The sequence below is a fragment of the Scyliorhinus canicula genome, chromosome 1 (assembly GCF_902713615.1).
Source record: "Scyliorhinus canicula chromosome 1, sScyCan1.1, whole genome shotgun sequence".
Classification (NCBI taxonomy): domain Eukaryota; kingdom Metazoa; phylum Chordata; class Chondrichthyes; order Carcharhiniformes; family Scyliorhinidae; genus Scyliorhinus; species Scyliorhinus canicula.
The window spans coordinates 752,999-771,356 of NC_052146.1; positions in this window are offsets into that span (position 1 = coordinate 752,999).

Below are 18,358 nucleotides of genomic sequence, written 5' to 3' on the forward strand. Positions count from 1 at the left end.
TCAGTGCTCGAATCCTCCATCATGCCCTCCTTAATCACAGCTGTGATATCATCTCTGACGAGTAATGCAACTCCTCCATCCCTTCTACCTCCCTCTCTATCCCTCCTGAAGCATCTATAGCCTGGGATATTCAGTTGCCAGTCCTGCCCTTCCCTCAACCAAGTCTCAGTAATACCAATAACATCATATTCCCAGGTACTGATCCAAGCCCTAAGTTCATCTGCCTTACCTGCTACACTTCTCGCATTAAAACAAATGCACCTCAGACCACCTGTCCCTTTGCGATCATCATCTCTTCCCTGTCTACTCTTCCCCTTAGTCACATTGAGTTTATTATCTAGTACCTTACTGGCTGTAGTTGCTGCTTCTTTACTGACCTCTAACTTCCTAATCTGGTTCCCATCCCCCTGTCAGGTAGAGTGTGTGGATAGTCTGGGTCATGTTAACATTGAAAAGGAGGAGATATTGAGTCTTTGAAAAGATATTAAGGTAGATAAGTCTCCTGGGCCGGATGGGATTTATCCCAGAATACTGAGGGAAGCAAGGGAGGAAATTGCTGGGGCCTTGACTGACATCTTTGTATCCTCATTGGCTACAGGTGAGATCCCAGAGGACTGGAGAATAGCTAATGTGGTACCGCTGTTAAGAAAGGTAGCAGGGATAATCCTGGAAACTATAGGCCGGTGAGCCTCATGTTGGTAGGAGGTAAATTATTGGAGAGAATTCTCAGGGACAGGATTTATACCCATTTGGAAACAAATGGACTCATTAGTGATAGACAGCATGGTTTGTGAAGGGGAGGTCGTGCCTCACTAACTTGATCGAGTTTTTTGAGGAGGTGACAAAGATGATTGATGAGGGGAGGGTGGTGGATGTTGTTTACATGGACTTCAGTAAAGCCTTTGACAAGGTGCCTCATGGCAGACTGGTGCAAAAGGTGAAGTCACACAGGATCAGAGGTGAGGTGGTAAGATGGATACAGAACTGGCTCGGTTACAGAAGGCAAAGGGAAGCAGTAAAAGGGTGATTTTATGAATGGAAGATTGTGACTAGTGGTGTTTCACAGGGATCGGTGCTGGGGCCGCTGTTGTTTTTCGTGTACATAAACGATTTGGAGGAAAATGTAGCCGGTCTGATTAGTAAGTTCGTGGATGACACCAAGGTTGGTGGAGTGGCCGATAGTGTTGAGGATTGTCAGAGGATACAGCAGGACATAGATAGGTTGGATTGGATTGGATTTGTTTATTGTCACGTGTACCGAGGTACAGTGAAAAGTATTTTTCTGCGAGCAGCTCAACAGATCATTCAGTACATGGGAAGAAAAAGGAATAAAAGAAAATACATAATAGGGCAACGCAAGGTACACAATGTAACATAAGCACCGGCATCGGATGAAGCATACAGGGTGTAGTGTTAATGAGGTCAGTCAATAAGAGGGTCATTTAGGAGTCTGGTGACAGTGGGGAAGAAGCTGTTTTTGAGTCTGTTCGTGCGTGTTCTCAGACTTCTGTATCTCCTGCCCGATGGAAGAAGTTGGAAGAGTGAGTAAGCCGGGTGGGAGGGATCTTTGATTATGCTGCCCGCTTTCCCCAGGCAGCAGGAGGTGTAGACAGAGTCAATGGATGGGAGGCAGGTTTGTGTGATGGACTGGGCGGTATTCACAACTCTCTAAAGTTCCTTGCGGTCCTGGGCCAAGCAGTTGCCATACCAGGCTGTGATGCAGCCCGATAGGATGCTTTCTATGGTGCATCTGTAAAAGTTGGTAAGGGTTAATGTGGACATGCCGAATTTCCTTAGGTTCCTGAGGAAGTATAGGCGCTGTTGTGCTTTCTTGGTGGTAGTGTCGACATGGGTGGACGAGGACAGATTTTTGGAGATAGATAGATAGAACAGTACAGCACAGAACAGGCCCTTCGGCCCTCGATGTTGTGCCGAGCAATGATCACCCTACTCAAACCCACGTATCCACCCTATACCCATAACCCAACAACCCTCCCCCCTTAACCTTACTTTTTAGGACACTACGGGCAATTTAGCATGGCCAATTCACCTAACCCGCACATCTTTGGACTGTGGGAGAAAACCGGAGCACCCGGAGGAAACCCACGCACACACGGGGAGGACGTGCAGACTCCACACAGACAGTGACCCAGCCGGGAATCGAACCTGGGACCCTGGAGCTGTGAAGCATTTATGCTAACCACCATGCTACCGTGCTCCCCCAGGAATTTGAAACTGCTAACCATCTCCACCTCGGCCCCGTTGATGCTGACAGGGGTGTGTACAGTACTTTGCTTCCTGAAGTCAATGACCAGCTCTTTAGTTATCCTGGCATTGAGGGAGAGATTGTTGTCGTTACACCACTCCACTAGGTTCTCTATCTCCCTCCTGTATTTGGACTCGTCGTTATTCGAGATCCGGCCCACTATGGTCGTATCGTCAGCAAACTTGTAGATGGAGTTGGAACCAAGTTTTGCCATGCAGTCGTGTGTGTACAGGGAGTAGAGTAGGGGGCTAAGTACGCAGCCTTGCAGGGCCCCGGTATTGAGGACTATTGTGGAGGAGGTGTTGGTGTTTATTCTTACTGATTGTGGTCTGTTGGTCAGAAAGTCAAGGATCCAGTTGCAGAGTGGAGAGCCAAGTCCTAGGTTTTGGAGCTTTGAAATGAGCTTGGCTGGGATTATGGTGTTGAAGGCGGGGCAGTAGTCAATAAATAGGAGTCTGATGTAGGAGTCCTTGTTTTCGAGATGCTCTAGGGATGAGTGTAGGGCCAGGGAAATGGCGTCTGCTGTGGACTGGTTGCGACGGTATGCGAATTGAAGTGGGTCAAGGCGTTCCGGGAGTATGGAGGTGATGCGCTTCATGATCAGCCTCTCGAAGCACTTCATTACAACTGACGTCAGGGCCACCGGGCGGTAGTCATTGAGGCATGTTGCCTGGTTCTTCTTTGGTACCGGTATGATGGTGGTCTTCTTGAAGCAGGTGGTGACCTCGGAGTGGAGTAGGGACAGGTTAAAGATGTCTGTGAAAACCTCTGCCAGCTGGTCCATGCTGGCTCTGAGTGCACGACCAGGGATCCCGTCCGGGCCCATCGCCTTCCGTGGGTTCACTTTCAGGAAGGCCGATCTGACTTCGGAAACTGTGATGGTGGGTGTGGGTGAATTATGGGCTGCTGGGGCACTCGACAGCGGATTGTTGGTTACCTGCTCGAACCGAGCATAGAATGCATTAAGTTCATCGGGGAGGGGTGTGCTGCTGCCAGAGATACTGCTCGGCTTCGCTTTGTAGCCCGTTATGTTGTTTAGTCCTTGCCACAACCGCTGAGAGTCTGTCTGTGACTCTAGCTTAGTTTGATATTCTCTCTTGGCATCTCGGATGGCTTTGCGGAGGTCGTACCTGGATTTCTTGTATAGGACAGGGTCGTCTGCCTTGAACGCCTCTCAGATCTGTCCTTCAGTAGGGAGTCAATCCTGCGGTTGAGCCATGGTTTCCGGTTGGGGAACGTACGTACTGCTTTCTTTGGCACGCAGTCGTCCACACATTTGCTGATGAAGTCTGTGACGGTGGTGGAGTACTCATTTAAATTGATTGGAGACTTGAGCAGAGAAATGGCAAATGGAGTTTAATCCGGATAAATGTGAGGTAATGCATTTTGGTAGATCTAACAGAGAGGGGGAATATACCGTAAATGGCAAAGCTCTTCCGAATATAGGAAGTCAGAGAGATCTGGGCGTGCATGTCCACAGATATTTGAAGGTGGCAACACAAGTGGACAAGGCAGTCAAGAAAGCAGACGGAATGCTTGCCTTCATTGGACGGGGCATTGAGTATAAAAACTGGCAAGTCATGCTGCAGTTGTATAGAACCTTGGTAAGGCCTGGAATATTGCGCACAATTCTGGTCGCCACACTACCAGAAGGATGTGGAGGCTTTGGAGAGGGTGCAGAGGAGGTTTACCAGGATGTTGCCTGGTCTGGAGGGTGTTAGCTATGTGGAGAGGCTGAATAGACTCGGACTGTTTTCATTAGAAAGCCGGAGGTTGAGGGGTGGCCTGATAGAGGGCTACAAGATTATGAGGGGCATGGATAGAGTGGATGGGCAGGCACTCTTTCCCAGGGTGGAGGGGTCAGTCACCAGGGGGCATAGGTTTAAGGTCCGTGGGGCAAAGTTTAGAGGAGATGTGTGAGGCAGGTTTTTACACAGAGGGTGGTGAGTGCCTGGAACACGTTGCCAGGGGAGGGTGTGGAAACAGATACATTAACGGCGTTCAAAAGGCATCTTGACAAACACATGGATAGGATGGGTATAGAGGGATACGGCACAAGGAAGTGCTGAGGGTTTTGGCCAAGGTTGGTATCATGGCTGGTACAGGCTTGGAGGGCCGAAGGGCCTGTTCCTGTGCTGTATTGCCCTTTGTTCCAACCCTTCCTATCTCTGTAACATCATCCAGTCCCACAACTCTCTGCAGCAAGGTAGCACAGTGGTTAGCACTATAGCTACACAGCGACAGAGTCCCTTGTTCGATTCTCGGCTTGGGTCACTGTCTGTGCGGAGTCTGCACGTTCTCCCAGTGTCTGCGTGGGTTTCCTCCGGGTGCTCCGGTTTCCTCCCACAAGTCCCGAAAGACGTGCTGTTAGGTGAATTGGACACTCTGAATTCTCCCTCTGTGTACCCGAACAGGTGCCGGAGTGTGGCGACGAGGGGATTTTCACAGTAACTTCATTGCAGTGTTAAAGCCTACACTCATGTAAACAGAACCAAATGCTCTCTTTGTGCACTGAATCTTCTGATTCTGCTCTCTGTGGGTATTGAAGTCTCTGATTCTGCTCTCTGTGGGTATTGAAGTCTCTGATTCTGCTCTCTGTGGGTATTGAAGTCTCTGATTCTGCTCTCTGTGGGTATTGAAGTCTCTGATTCTGCTCTCTCTGTGGGTATTGATGCCTCTGATGCTGCTCTCTGTGGGTATTGAAGTCTCTGATTCTACTCTCTGTGGGTATTGAAGTCTCTGATTCTACTCTCTGTGGGTATTGAAGTCTCTGATTCTGCTCTCTCTGTGGGTATTGAAGCCTCTGATTCTGCTCTCTGTGGGTATTGAAGTCTCTGATTCTGCTCTCTCTGTGGGTATTGAAGCCTCTGATTCTGCTCTCTGTGGGTATTGAAGTCTCTGATTCTGCTCTCTGTGGGTATTGAAGTCTCTGATTCTGCTCTCTGTGGGTATTGAAGTCTCTGTTTCTGCTCTCTCTGTGGGTATTGAAGTCTCTGATTCTGCTCTCTCTGTGGGTATTGAAGCTTCTGATTCTGCTCTCTGTGGGTATTGAAGCCTCTGATTCTGCTCTCTCTGTGGGTATTGAAGTCTCTGATTCTGCTCTCTGTGTGGGTATTGAAGCTTCTGATTCTGCTCTCTCTGTGGGTATTGAAGCTTCTGATTCTGCTCTCTCTGTGGGTATTGAAGTCTCTGATTCTGCTCTCTGTGGGTATTGAAGTCTCTGATTCTGCTCTCTCTGTGGGTATTGAAGTCTCTGATTCTGCTCTCTCTGTGGGTATTGAAGTCGCTGATTCTGCTCTCTCTGTGGGTATTGAAGTCTCTGATTCTGCTCTCTGTGGGTATTGAAGTCTCTGATTCTGCTCTCTCTGTGGGTATTGAAGTCTCTGATTCTGCTCTCTCTGTGGGTATTGAAGTCTCTGATTCTGCTCTCTGTGGGTATTGAAGTCTCTGATTCTGCTCTCTGTGGGTATTGAAGCCTCTGATTCTGCTCTCTGTGGGTATTGAAGTCTCTGATTCTGCTCTCTGTGGGTATTGATGTCTCTGATTCTGCTCTCTGTGGGTATTGAAGCCTCTGATTCTGCTCTCTGTGGGTATTGAAGCTTCTGATTCTGCTCTCTCTGTGGGTATTGAAGTCTCTGATTCTGCTCTCTCTGTGGGTATTGAAGTCTCTGATTCTGCTCTCTGTGGGTATTGAAGTCTCTGATTCTGCTCTCTGTGGGTATTGAAGTCTCTGATTCTGCTCTCTGTGGGTATTGAAGTCTCTGATTCTGCTCTCTCTGTGGGTATTGAAGTCTCTGATTCTGCTCTCTGTGGGTATTGAAGTCTCTGATTCTGCTCTCTGTGGGTATTGAAGCCTCTGATTCTGCTCTCTCTGTGGGTATTGATGTCTCTGATTCTGCTCTCTGTGGGTATTGAAGTCTCTGATTCTGCTCTCTCTGTGGGTATTGAAGTCTCTGATTCTGCTCTCTCTGTGGGTATTGAAGCTTCTGATTCTGCTCTCTGTGGGTATTGAAGTCTCTGATTCTGCTCTCTGTGTGGGTATTGAAGCTTCTGATTCTGCTCTCTCTGTGGGTATTGAAGCTTCTGATTCTGCTCTCTCTGTGGGTATTGAACTCTCTGATTCTGCTCTCTGTGGGTATTGAAGTCTCTGATTCTGCTCTTTGTGGGTATTGAAGTCTCTGATTCTGCTCTCTGTGGGTATTGAAGTCTCTGATTCTGCTCTCTCTCTGGGTATTGAAGTCTCTGATTCTGCTCTCTGTGGGTATTGATGTCTCTGATTCTGCTCTCTCTGTGGGTATTGAAGTCTCTGATTCTGCTCTCTCTCTGGGTATTGAAGTCTCTGATTCTGCTCTCTGTGGGTATTGATGCCTCTGATTCTGCTCTCTGTGGGTATTGAACCCTCTGATTCTGCTCTCTGTTGTTATTGAAGTCTCTGATTCTGCTCTCTGTGGGTATGGAAGTCTCTGATTCTGCTCTCTCTGTGGGTATTGATGCCTCTGATTCTGCTCTCTGTGGGTATTGAAGTCTCTGATTCTGCTCTCTCTGTGGGTATTGAAGTCTCTGATTCTGCTCTCTCTGTGGGTATTGAAGTCTCTGATTCTGCTCTCTCTGTGGGTATTGAAGCCTCTGAGTCTGCTCTCTGTGGGTATTGAAGTCTCTGATTCTGCTCTCTGTGGGTATTGATGCCTCTGATTCTGCTCTCTGTGGGTATTGAAGTCTCTGATTCTACTCTCTGTGGGTATTGAAGTCTCTGATTCTGCTCTCTGTGGGTATTGAAGTCTCTGATTCTGCTCTCTGTGGGTATTGAAGTCTCTGATTCTGCTCTCTCTAGGTATTGAAGCCTCTGATTCTGCTCTCTCTGTGGGTATTGAAGCTTCTGATTCTGCTCTCTCTGTGGGTATTGAAGTCTCTGATTCTGCTCTCTCTGTGGGTATTGAAGTCTCTGATTCTGCTCTCTGTGGGTATTGAAGTCTCTGATTCTGCTCTCTGTGGGTATTGAAGTCTCTGATTCTGCTCTCTCTGTGGGTATTGAAGTCTCTGATTCTGCTCTCTCTGTGGGTATTGAAGCCTCTGAGTCTGCTCTCTGTGGGTATTGAAGTCTCTGATTCTGCTCTCTCTGTGGGTATTGAAGCCTCTGATTCTGCTCTCTCTGTGGGTATTGATGCCTCTGATTCTGCTCTCTGTGGGTATTGAAGTCTCTGATTCTGCTCTCTGTGGGTATTGAACCCTCTGATTCTGCCCTCTCTGGGTATTGAAGTCTCTGATTCTGCTCTCTCTGGGTATTGAAGCCTCTGATTCTGCTCTCTGTGGGTATTGAAGTCTCTGATTCTGCTCTCTGTGGGTATTGAAGTCTCTGATTCTACTCTCTGTGGGTATTGAAGTCTCTGATTCTGCTCTCTGTGGGTATTGAAGTCTCTGATTCTGCTCTCTGTGGGTATTTAAGTCTCTGATTCTGCTCTCTCTGTGGGTATTGAAGTCTCTGATTCTGCTCTCTCTGTGGGTATTGAAGTCTCTGATTCTGTTCTCTCTGGGTATTGAAGCCTCTGATTCTGCTCTCTCTGTGGGTATTGAAGCTTCTGATTCTGCTCTCTCTGTGGGTATTGAAGTCTCTGATTCTGCTCTTTCTGTGGGTATTGAAGTCTCTGATTCTGCTCTCTGTGGGTATTGAAGTCTCTGATTCTGCTCTCTGTGGGTATTGAAGTCTCTGATTCTGCTCTCTCTGTGGGTATTGAAGTCTCTGATTCTGCTCTCTCTGTGGGTATTGAAGCCTCTGATTCTGCTCTCTCTGTGGGTATTGATGCCTCTGATTCTGCTCTCTGTGGTTATTGAAGTCTCTGATTCTGCTCTCTGTGGGTATTGAACCCTCTGATTCTGCCCTCTCTGGGTATTGAAGTCTCTGATTCTGCTCTCTGTGGGTATTGAAGTCTCTGATTCTGCTCTCTGTGGGTATTGAAGTCTCTGATTCTGCTCTCTGTGGGTATTGAAGTCTCTGATTCTGCTCTCTGTGGGTATTGAAGTCTCTGATTCTGCTCTCTGTGGGTATTGAAGTCTCTGATTCTGCTCTCTGTGGGTATTGAAGTCTCTGATTCTGCTCTCTCTGTGGGTATTGAAGTCTCTGATTCTGCTCTCTCTGTGGGTATTGAGGTCTCTGATTCTGCTCTCTCTGTGGGTATTGAAGTCTCTGATTCTGCTCTCTCTGTGGGTATTGTAGCCTCTGATTCTGCTCTCTGTGGGTATTGAACCCTCTGATTCTGCTCTCTGTGGGTATTGAAGTCTCTGATTCTGCTCTCTGTGGGTATTGAAGTCTCTGATTCTGCTCTCTGTGGTTATTGAAGTCTCTGATTCTGCTCTCTGTTGTTATTGAAGTCTCTGATTCTGCTCTCTCTGTGGGTATTGAAGCCTCTGATTCTGCTCTCTCTGTGGGTATTGAAGCCTCTGATTCTGCTCTCTGTGGGTATTGAAGTCTCTGATTCTGCTCTCTCTGTGGGTATTGAAGCCTCTGATTCTGCTCTCTCTGTGGGTATTGAAGTCTCTGATCCTGCTCTCTGTGGGTATTGAAGTCTCTGATTCTGCTCGCTCTGTGGGTATTGAAGCCTCTGATTCTGCTCTCTCTGTGGGTATTGAAGTCTCTGATTCTGCTCTCTGTGGGTTTTGAAGCTTCTGATTCTGCTCTCTCTGTGGATATTGAAGTCTCTGATTCTGCTCTCTCTGTGGTTATTGAAGTCTCTGATTCTGCTCTCTGTGGGTATTGAAGTCTCTGATTCTGCTCTCTCTGTGGGTATTGAAGTCTCTGATTCTGCTCTCTCTGTGGGTATTGAAGTCTCTGATTCTGCTCTCTGTGGGTATTTAACCCTCTGATTCTGCTCTCTGTGGGTATTGAAGTCTCTGATTCTGCTCTCTGTGGGTATTGAAGTCTCTGATTCTGCTCTCTGTGGGTATTGAAGTCTCTGATTCTGCTCTCTGTGGGTATTGAAGTCTCTGATTCTGCTCTCTCTGTGGGTATTGAAGTCTCTGATTCTGCTCTCTCTGTGGGTATTGAAGTCTCTGATTCTGCTCTCTCTGTGGGTATTGAAGTCTCTGATTCTGCTCTCTGTGGGTATTGAAGCCTCTGATTCTGCTCTCTCTGTGGGTATAGAAGCCTCTGATTCTGCTCTCTGTGGGTTTTGAAGCTTCTGATTCTGCTCTCTCTGTGGGTATTGAAGTCTCTGATTCTGCTCTCTCTGTGGTTATTGAAGTCTCTGATTCTGCTCTCTGTGGGTATTGAAGTCTCTGATTCTGCTCTCTGTGGGTATTGAAGTCTCTGATTCTGCTCTCTGTGGGTATTGAAGCCTCTGATTCTGCTCTCTGTGGTTATTGAACCCTCTGATTCTGCTCTCTGTGGGTATTGAAGTCTCTGATTCTGCTCTCTGTGGGTATTGAAGTCTCTGATTCTGCTCTCTGTGGGTATTGAAGTCTCTGATTCTGCTCTCTCTGTGGGTATTGAAGCCTCTGATTCTGCTCTCTGTGGGTATTGAAGTCTCTGATTCTGCTCTCTCTGTGTGATGTTGTTGGGCTTCCACATGATTCGGCGGAAATCTCTGTGGAGCTATAATTCTGCTTTTGTCTCCCAATGTGCCACCTACCTTCTCTTTGCTCTGCCTCATTCCTGCTGCTTTCAGTCGGCCGAGAATCCGGCTGTAACAATCGTGCAGGAGTTACTTCAGTGTCCTGTTTCTCTGTGGATAGGCTTGTCCCAATGTTGTTAAATGTTGTGAATAGTGTGGTAGATCTCATGAAGATGTTCTGGTTCGTGCATAGTTTACCGATAAGTAAGAACTAACGATTAGTAATTATATATACAGTATAAGGATAGGTGGATTGGCCGTGATAAATTGCCCTTAGTGTCCAAAAAGTTTTGGAGGGGTTATTGGGTTACGGGGATAGGGTGGATGTGAGGGCTTTAGTGTGTTGGCGCAGACTCGATGGGCCGAATGGCCTCCTTCTACACTGTATGTTCTATGTTCTATAAGCTCTCTGGTAGCCATGATGTGGAGGTGCCGCCGTTGGACTGGGGTGAGCACAGTAAGAAGTCTGACAACACCAGGTTAAAGTCCAACAGGTTTGATTCAAACACGAGCTTTCGGAGCGCAGCTGCGCTCCGAAAGCTCGTGTTTGAAACAAACCTGTTGGACTTTAACCTGGTGTTGTCAGACTTCTTACTGTAATCTCGAAGCTGTCTCCATGCTTGCCTCCACATACGTCTCTGTCCAGTATCAGACTACCCTCCAGACGTGGCTCACATGTTCCTTTACATCATACTGAGTGGTATTTTATCCAGTCCATTAACCCTGACTCGGTCAGACCTTTAGACTACTCTACCCAGCGCCACTCCGTTTACCATCATTTTACTTCTAACATATCTCAAGAAGCGATTTTCATTCGCTTTTGTGTCAGCTGCCAGTTTCTTATACTCTATCTGTGTCTGTCTCTGTCTCTCTCTCTATTTTTCTCTGCCTCTCTCTTTGTCTGTCTCTTTGTTTCTTTCCCACACTGTCTGACTGTGTGTGTGCCTCTCTCTCTTTCTCTGTCTCTGTCTCTTTCTCTCTGTCTAACTGTCTCTCTCTCTATCTCGCTCTATTTCTCTCTGTTTTTCTCTCTCTCTCTGTTTCTCTCTCTCTGTCTCTCTTTCTCTGTCTCTCTCTCTCCTCTCTCTCTCTGTCTTTGTCTCTCCTGTCTAATTGTCTCTCCTCTCTCTCGCTCTATCTCTCTCTGCTTCTCTCTATCTCTCTGTTTCTCTCTCCGTCTCTTACTCTGTCTCTCTCTTTCTCTGTTTCTCTCTCTCTCTGTTTCTCGTTTCATTCCTAATTCCCATTCACTCTGACTATAAACGCTTCTCACTTGTACTGTCCACAATCACCTTTTATCTGCTTCATCTTCCTCTGTCTCGAAATGAACTGGGCAAGTTTCCAGAGAAGGACAGGCTAAAACTGTTCAACGTTGGCAAATCTCTGGTTATTTAAAGGCAATGATGTTGGATTTCGGAGCAGTTTTGCTCACCTGGCCGTTTAAGAGGTGTCCGGAATATTGTTCTCTCAGCAAATCTTTTACCTTCCAGCTGTGTGACTTGCTGGTTTCGCACACTGGGCTAAATCGCTGGCTTTGAAAGCAGACCAAGGCAGGCCAGCAGCACGGTTCAATTCCCGTACCAGCCTCTCCGAACAGGTGCCGGAATGTGGCGACTAGGGGCTTTTCACAGTTACTTCATTTGAAGCCTACTTGTGACAATAAGCCATTTTCGTTTTGTTTTGATTTTTACCCCAGGAGGATCTGAACCCACAGCTATGCCCAGACTATCAGCAGCAGCTGCAGTTGGGAAGAGGAATCTGGGATCGGCCCAACCCGCAGGTCATAGTCAAAGCCCCAGCAAAGGGACTCGCAGGTAAGGGAAAGGCCGGCAGCTCAGCGGCTCTGGACACACCCATCATTGGGAACATCTTCCCTGCATCTACCCTGTCCAGTCCTGTTAGAATGTTATACGTCTCTATGAAATCCCCCCTCATTCTTCTGAACTCCAGCGAGAACAATCCCAACCTAGTCAATCTCTCCTCATATGACAGTCCCGCCATCCCTGGAATCAGTCTGGTAAACCTTCGCTGCTCTCCCTCGAGAGCAAGAACATCCTTCCTCGGAGAAGGAGACCAAAACTGCACACAATACTCCAGGTGTGGCCTCACCAAGGCCCTGTACAATTGCAGCAACACATCCCGGCTTCTATTCATAGATCAGAGAACATACAGTGCAGAAGGAGGCCATTCAGCCCATCGAGTCTGCACCGACCCACTTAAGCCCTCACTTCCACCCTATCCCCGTAACCCAATAACCCCATCTACCCTTTTTGGACACTAAGGGAAATTTATCATGGCCAATCCACCTAACCTGCACGTCTTTGGACTGTGGGAGGAAACCAGAGCACCCGGAGGAAACCCACGCAGACACGGGGAGAACGTGCAGACTCCACACAGATAGTGACCTAAGCCGGAATCGAACATGGGACCCTGGAGCTGTGAAGCCACAGTGCTAACCAGTTGTGCTACCGTGCTGCCCATGATATACTTGAAACCTCTCGCACTGAAGGCCAACATACCATTAGCCTTCTTTACCGCCTGCTGCACCTGCATGCTTACCTTCAGTGATTGGTGCACAAGGACACCCAGGTCCCGCTGCACACTCCCCTCTCCCAATTTATGGCCATTCAGGTAGTAATCTGCCTTCCTGTTTTTGCTTCCAAAGTGAATAACCTGTTTTACCTGCATACTTACCTTCAGCAACTGCTGCACAAGAAATAGAGAACAACGAACAAAGAAAAGTACAGCACAGGAACAGGCCCTTCGGCCCTCCAAGCCTGTGCCAACCATGCTGCCCGACTAAACTAAAATCTTCCACACTTCCAGGGTCCGTATCCCTCTATTCCCATCCTATTCATGTATTTGTCAAGATGCCCCTTAAATGTCACTATCGTCCCTGCTTCCACCACCTCCTCCGGCAGTGAGTTCCAGGCACCCACTACCCTCTGTGTAAAAAAAACTTGCCTCGTACATCTCCTCTAAACCTTGCCCCTCGCACCTTAAACTAATGCTCCCCAGTAATTGACCCCTCTACCCTGGGGAAAAGTCTCTGACTATCCACTCTGTCTATGCCCCTCATAATTTTGTAGACTTCTATCAGGTCGCCCCTCAACCTCCGTCGTTCCAGTGAGAACAAACCGACTTGCCAATTTTAAAACTTGATGCCCTGACTGATGAAGGCAAGCATGCCGTTTGCCTTCCTGACTACCTTCTCCACCTGTGTTGCCCCTTTCAGTGACCTGTGGACCTGTACACCTAGATCTCTCTGACTGTCAATACTCTTGAGGGTTCTACCATTCATTGTATATTCCCTACCTGCATTAGACCTTCCAAAATGCATTCCCTCACGTTTGTCCGGATTAAACTCCATCTGCCATCTCTCCGCCCAAGTCTCCAAACAATCTAAATCCTGCTGTATCCTCTGACAGTCCTCATCGCTATCCGCAATTCCACCAACCTTTGTGTCGTCTGCAAACTTACTAATCACACCAGTTACATTTTCCGGTTTTCACTCCGGCATCGGCACTTTGTCTCCCTTTGGGAGAATTGCGCCCAGAATCTCTGTGGGTAGAGTTGAGGAATGGCAAAGGTAAAAAGACCCTGATGGGAGTTATGTACAGGCCCCCTAGCAGTAATCAGGATATGGGGCAGAAAATCAATCAGGAGATAGAAAAGGCATGTAAAAAAGGCAATATTACAATAATCATGGGGGACTTAATATGCAGGTAAACTGGGAAAATCAGGTTGGTAGCGGATACCAAGAAAAGGAATTTGTGGAATGTGAATCTCTGAGCTTTGCACACTCTCAGTGAGCCAGAATGTGACACACCCAGAGTGAGACACTCCCAGAGACACACCCACAGTGTGACACACCCAGAGTGAGACACTCCCAGAATCACACCCACATAGAACATAGAACATAGAACGATACAGCGAAGTACAGGCCCTTCGGCCCTCGATGTTGCACCGACATGGGAAGTCAAAAACTAAAGGCCATCTAACCTACACTATGCCCTTATCATCCATATGCTTATCCAATAAACTTTTAAATGCCCTCAATGTTGGTGAGTTCACTACTGTTGCAGGTAGGGCATTCCACGGCCTCACCACTCTTTGCGTAAAAAACCCACCTCTGACCTCTGTCCTATATCTATTACCCCTCAATTTAAGGCTATGTCCCCTCGTGCTAGCCACCCCCATCCGCAGGAGAAGGTTCTCACTGTCCACCCTATCTAACCGTCTGATCATTTTGTATGCCTCTATTAGGTCACCTCTTAACCTTCTTCTCTCTAACGAAAACAACCTCAAGTCCATCAGCCTTTCCTCATACGATTTTCCCTCCATACCAGGCAACATCCTGGTAAATCTCCTCTGCACCCGTTCCAAAGCTTCCACGTCCTTCCCATAATGAGGCGACCAGAACTGTACGCAATACTCCAAATGCGGCCGTACCAGAGTTTTGTACAGCTGCAACATTACCTCATGGCTCCGGAACTCAATCCCTCTACCAATAAAGGCCAACACACCATAGGCCTTCTTCACAACCCTATCAACCTGGGTGGCAACTTTCAGGGATCTATGTACATGGACACCGAGATCCCTCTGCTCATCCACACTACCAAGAATTTTACCATTAGCCAAATAGTCCGCATTCCTGTTATTCTTTCCAAAGTGAATCACCTCACACTTCTCCACATTAAACTCCATTTGCCACCTCTCAGCCCAGCTCTGCAGCTTATCTATGTCCCTCTGTAACCTGCAACATCCTTCCACACTGTCTCCAACTCCACCGACTTTAGTGTCGTCTGCAAATTTACTCACCCAACCTTCTGTGCCCTCCTCTAGGTCATTTATAAAAATGACAAACAGCAACGGCCCCAGAACAGATCCTTGTGGTACGCCACTCGTAACTGAACTCCATTCTGAACATTTGCCATCAACCACCACACTCTGTCTTCTTTCAACTAGCCAATTTCTGATCCACATCTCTAAATCACCCTCAATCCCCAGCCTCCGTATTTTCTGCAATAGCCGACCGTGGGGAACCTTATCAAATGCTTTACTGAAATCCATATACACCACATCAACTGCTCTACCCTCGTCTACCTGTTCAGTCACCTTCTCAAAGAACTCGATAAGGTTTGTGAGGCATGACCTACCCTTCACAAAACCATGCTGACTATCCCTAATCATATTATTCCTATCTAGATGATTATAAATCGTATCTCTTATAATCCTCTCCAAGACTTTACCCACAACAGACGTGAGGCTCACTGGCCTATAGTTACCGGGGTTATCTCTACTCCCCTTCTTGAACAAAGGGACCACATTTGCTATCCTCCAGTCCTCTTTGATAAAAATCAAAGCCAAAGGCTCAGCAATCTCTTCCCTGGCTTCCCAGAGAATCCTAGGATAAATCCCATCAGGCCCCGGGGACTTATCTATTTTCACCTTGTCCAGAATTGCCAACACTTCTTCCCTACGCACCTCAATGCCTTCTATTCTAATAATTCCTTGTAACTATCAAGCGCCCCAACTGAAACTTCACGCCTCATCTTCACATAGGCCTCCTTCTTCCTCTTAACAAGAGATTCCACTTCTTTGGTAAACCACGGTTCCCTCGCTCGACCCCTTCCTCCCTGCCTGACTGGTACGTACTTATCAAGAACACGCAATAGCTGTTCCTTGAACAAGCTCCACATATCCAGTGTGCCCAACCCTTGCAGCCTACTTCTCCAACCAACACATCCTAAGTCATGTCTCATGGCATCATAATTGCCCTTCTCCCAGCTATAACTCTTGCCCTGCGAGGTATACTTATCCCTTTCCATCACTAACGTAAAGGTCACCGAATTGTGGTCACTGTCTCCAAAGTGCTCACCTACCTCCAGATCTAACACCTGGCCTGGTTCATTACCCAAAACCAAATCCAAAGTGGCCTCGCCTCTTGTTGGCCTGTCAACATATTGTGTCAGGAAACCCTCCTGCACACATTGTACAAAGAACGACCCATCTAATGTACTCGAACTATATCTTTTCCAGTCAATATTTGGAAAATTAAAGTCTCCCATAACAACTACCCTGTTACTTTCGCTCTTTTCCAGAATCATCTTCGCCATCCTTTCCTCTACATCCCTAGAACTATTAGGTGGCCTATAGAAAACTCCCAACAGGGTGACCTCTCCTTTCCTGTTTCTAACCTCAGCCCATACTACCTCGGAAGACGAGTCCCCATCTAGCATCCTTTCCGCCACCGTAATACTGTCCTTGACTAGCAGCGCCACACCTCCCCCTCTTTTGCCCCCTTCTCTGAGCTTACTAAAACACCTAAACCCCGGAACCTGCAACAACCATTCCTGTCCCTGCTCTATCCATGTCTCTGAAATGGCCACAACATCGAAGTCCCAGGTACCAACCCATGCTGCCAGTTCCCCTACCTTATTTCGTATACTCCTGGCATTGAAGTAGACACACTTCAAACCACCTACCTGAACACTGGCACCCTCCTGCGAAGTCAAATCTGTGCTCCTGACCTCTATACTCTCAATCTCCCGTACCCCAAAACTACAATCCAGGTTCCCATGCCCCTGCTGAATTAGTTTAAACCCCCCCAAAGAGCACTAACAAATCTCCCCCCCCAGGATATTGGTGCCCCTTAGGTTCAGATGTAGACCATCCTGTCTATAGAGGTCCCACCTTCCCCAGAAAGAGCCCCAGTTATCCAGAAATCTGAATCCCTCCCGCCTGCACCATCCCTGTAGCCACGTGTTTAACTGCTCTCTCTCCCTATTTCTCATCTCACTATCACGTGGCACGGGCAACAACCCAGAGATAACAACTCTGTTTGTTCTCACTCTGAGCTTCCATCCTAGCTCCCTAAAGGCCTGCCTGACATCCTTGTCCCCTTTCCTACCTATGTCGTTAGTGCCAATGTGGACTACGACTTGGGGCTGCTCCCCCTTCCCCTTAAGGACCCGGAAAACACGATCCGAGACATCACGTACCCTTGCACCTGGGAGGCAACATACCAAACGTGAGTCTCTCTCGCTCCCACAAAATTTCCTATCTGTGCCCCTGACTATTGAGTCCCCAATTACTAATGTTCTACTCCTTTGCCCCCTTCCCTTCTGAGCAACAGGGACAGACTCCGTGCCAGAGGCCCGTACCCCATGGCTGACCCCTGGTAAGTCCCCCCCCCCAACAGTATCCAAAGCGGTATACCTGTTACTAAGGGGAACGACCGCAGGGGGTCCCTGCACTGACTGCTTCCTTCCAGTCCCTCTTACAGTTACCCATCTATCTCCAGTCTTTGGTGTAACTACTTCCCTGAAACTCCTATCTATGACCCCCTCTGCCTCCCGAATGATCCGAAGTTCATCCAGCTCAAGCTCCAGGTCCCTAACACGGTTTTTGAGGAGCTGGAGTTGGGTGCACTTCCCACAGATGAAATCAGCAGGGACACTGACAGCGTCCCTCACCTCAAACATCCTGCAGGAGGAGCATTGTACTGCCTTCCCTGACATCACCTCTAGATTTAAAAAAAAACAAGAAAAAGAAAAAGAAAGGAAGAGCTTACCTTACATTCCCTCAAACCCTGCTCCCGCTGAAAGGTAAGCAAATTTAAAGGCACTCGCTCACCTTCACAACAGGCCCCTGCTCCCGCTTCCCAACCACCGTGGGTTTTTTTTGGTTAGAGGAGGAGGTAGGGTGGGAAACACTGACGAAGTGTTTCGGGTTTAACTGTCACTTGACAACAGCCCCTCCACAAACCACCTTCAAATTAGGCACAGTGTGACACACCCAGAGTGTGACACACCCAGAGTGTGACACACCCAGAGTGAGACACACCCAGAGTGAGACACACCCAGAGTGTGACACACCCAGAGTGTGACACACCCAGAGTGAGACACACCCAGAGTGTGACACACCCAGAGTGAGACACACCCAGAGTGTGACACACCCAGAGTGTGACACACCCAGAGTGTGACACACCCAGAGTGTGACACACCCAGAGTGAGACACACCCAGAGCGAGACACACCCGGAGTGAGACACTCCCAGAGTGTGACACACCCAGAGTGAGGCACACCCAGAGTGAGACACTCCCAGAGTGAGACACTCCCAGAGTGTGACACACCCAGAGTGAGACACTCCCAGAGACACACCCAGAGTGTGACACACCCAGAGTGTGACACACCCAGAGTGTGACACTCCCAGAGTGAGACACACCCAGAGTGAGACACACCCAGAGTGAGACACTCCCAGAGTGTGACACACCCAGAGTGTGACACACCCAGAGTGAGACACACCCAGAGTGAGACACACCCAGAGTGAGACACACCCAGAGTGAGACACTCCCAGAGACACACCCAGAGTGTGACACACCCAGAGTGTGACACACCCAGAGTGAGACACACCCAGAGTGTGACACACCCAGAGTGTGACACACCCAGAGTGTGACACACCCAGAGTGTGACACACCCAGAGAC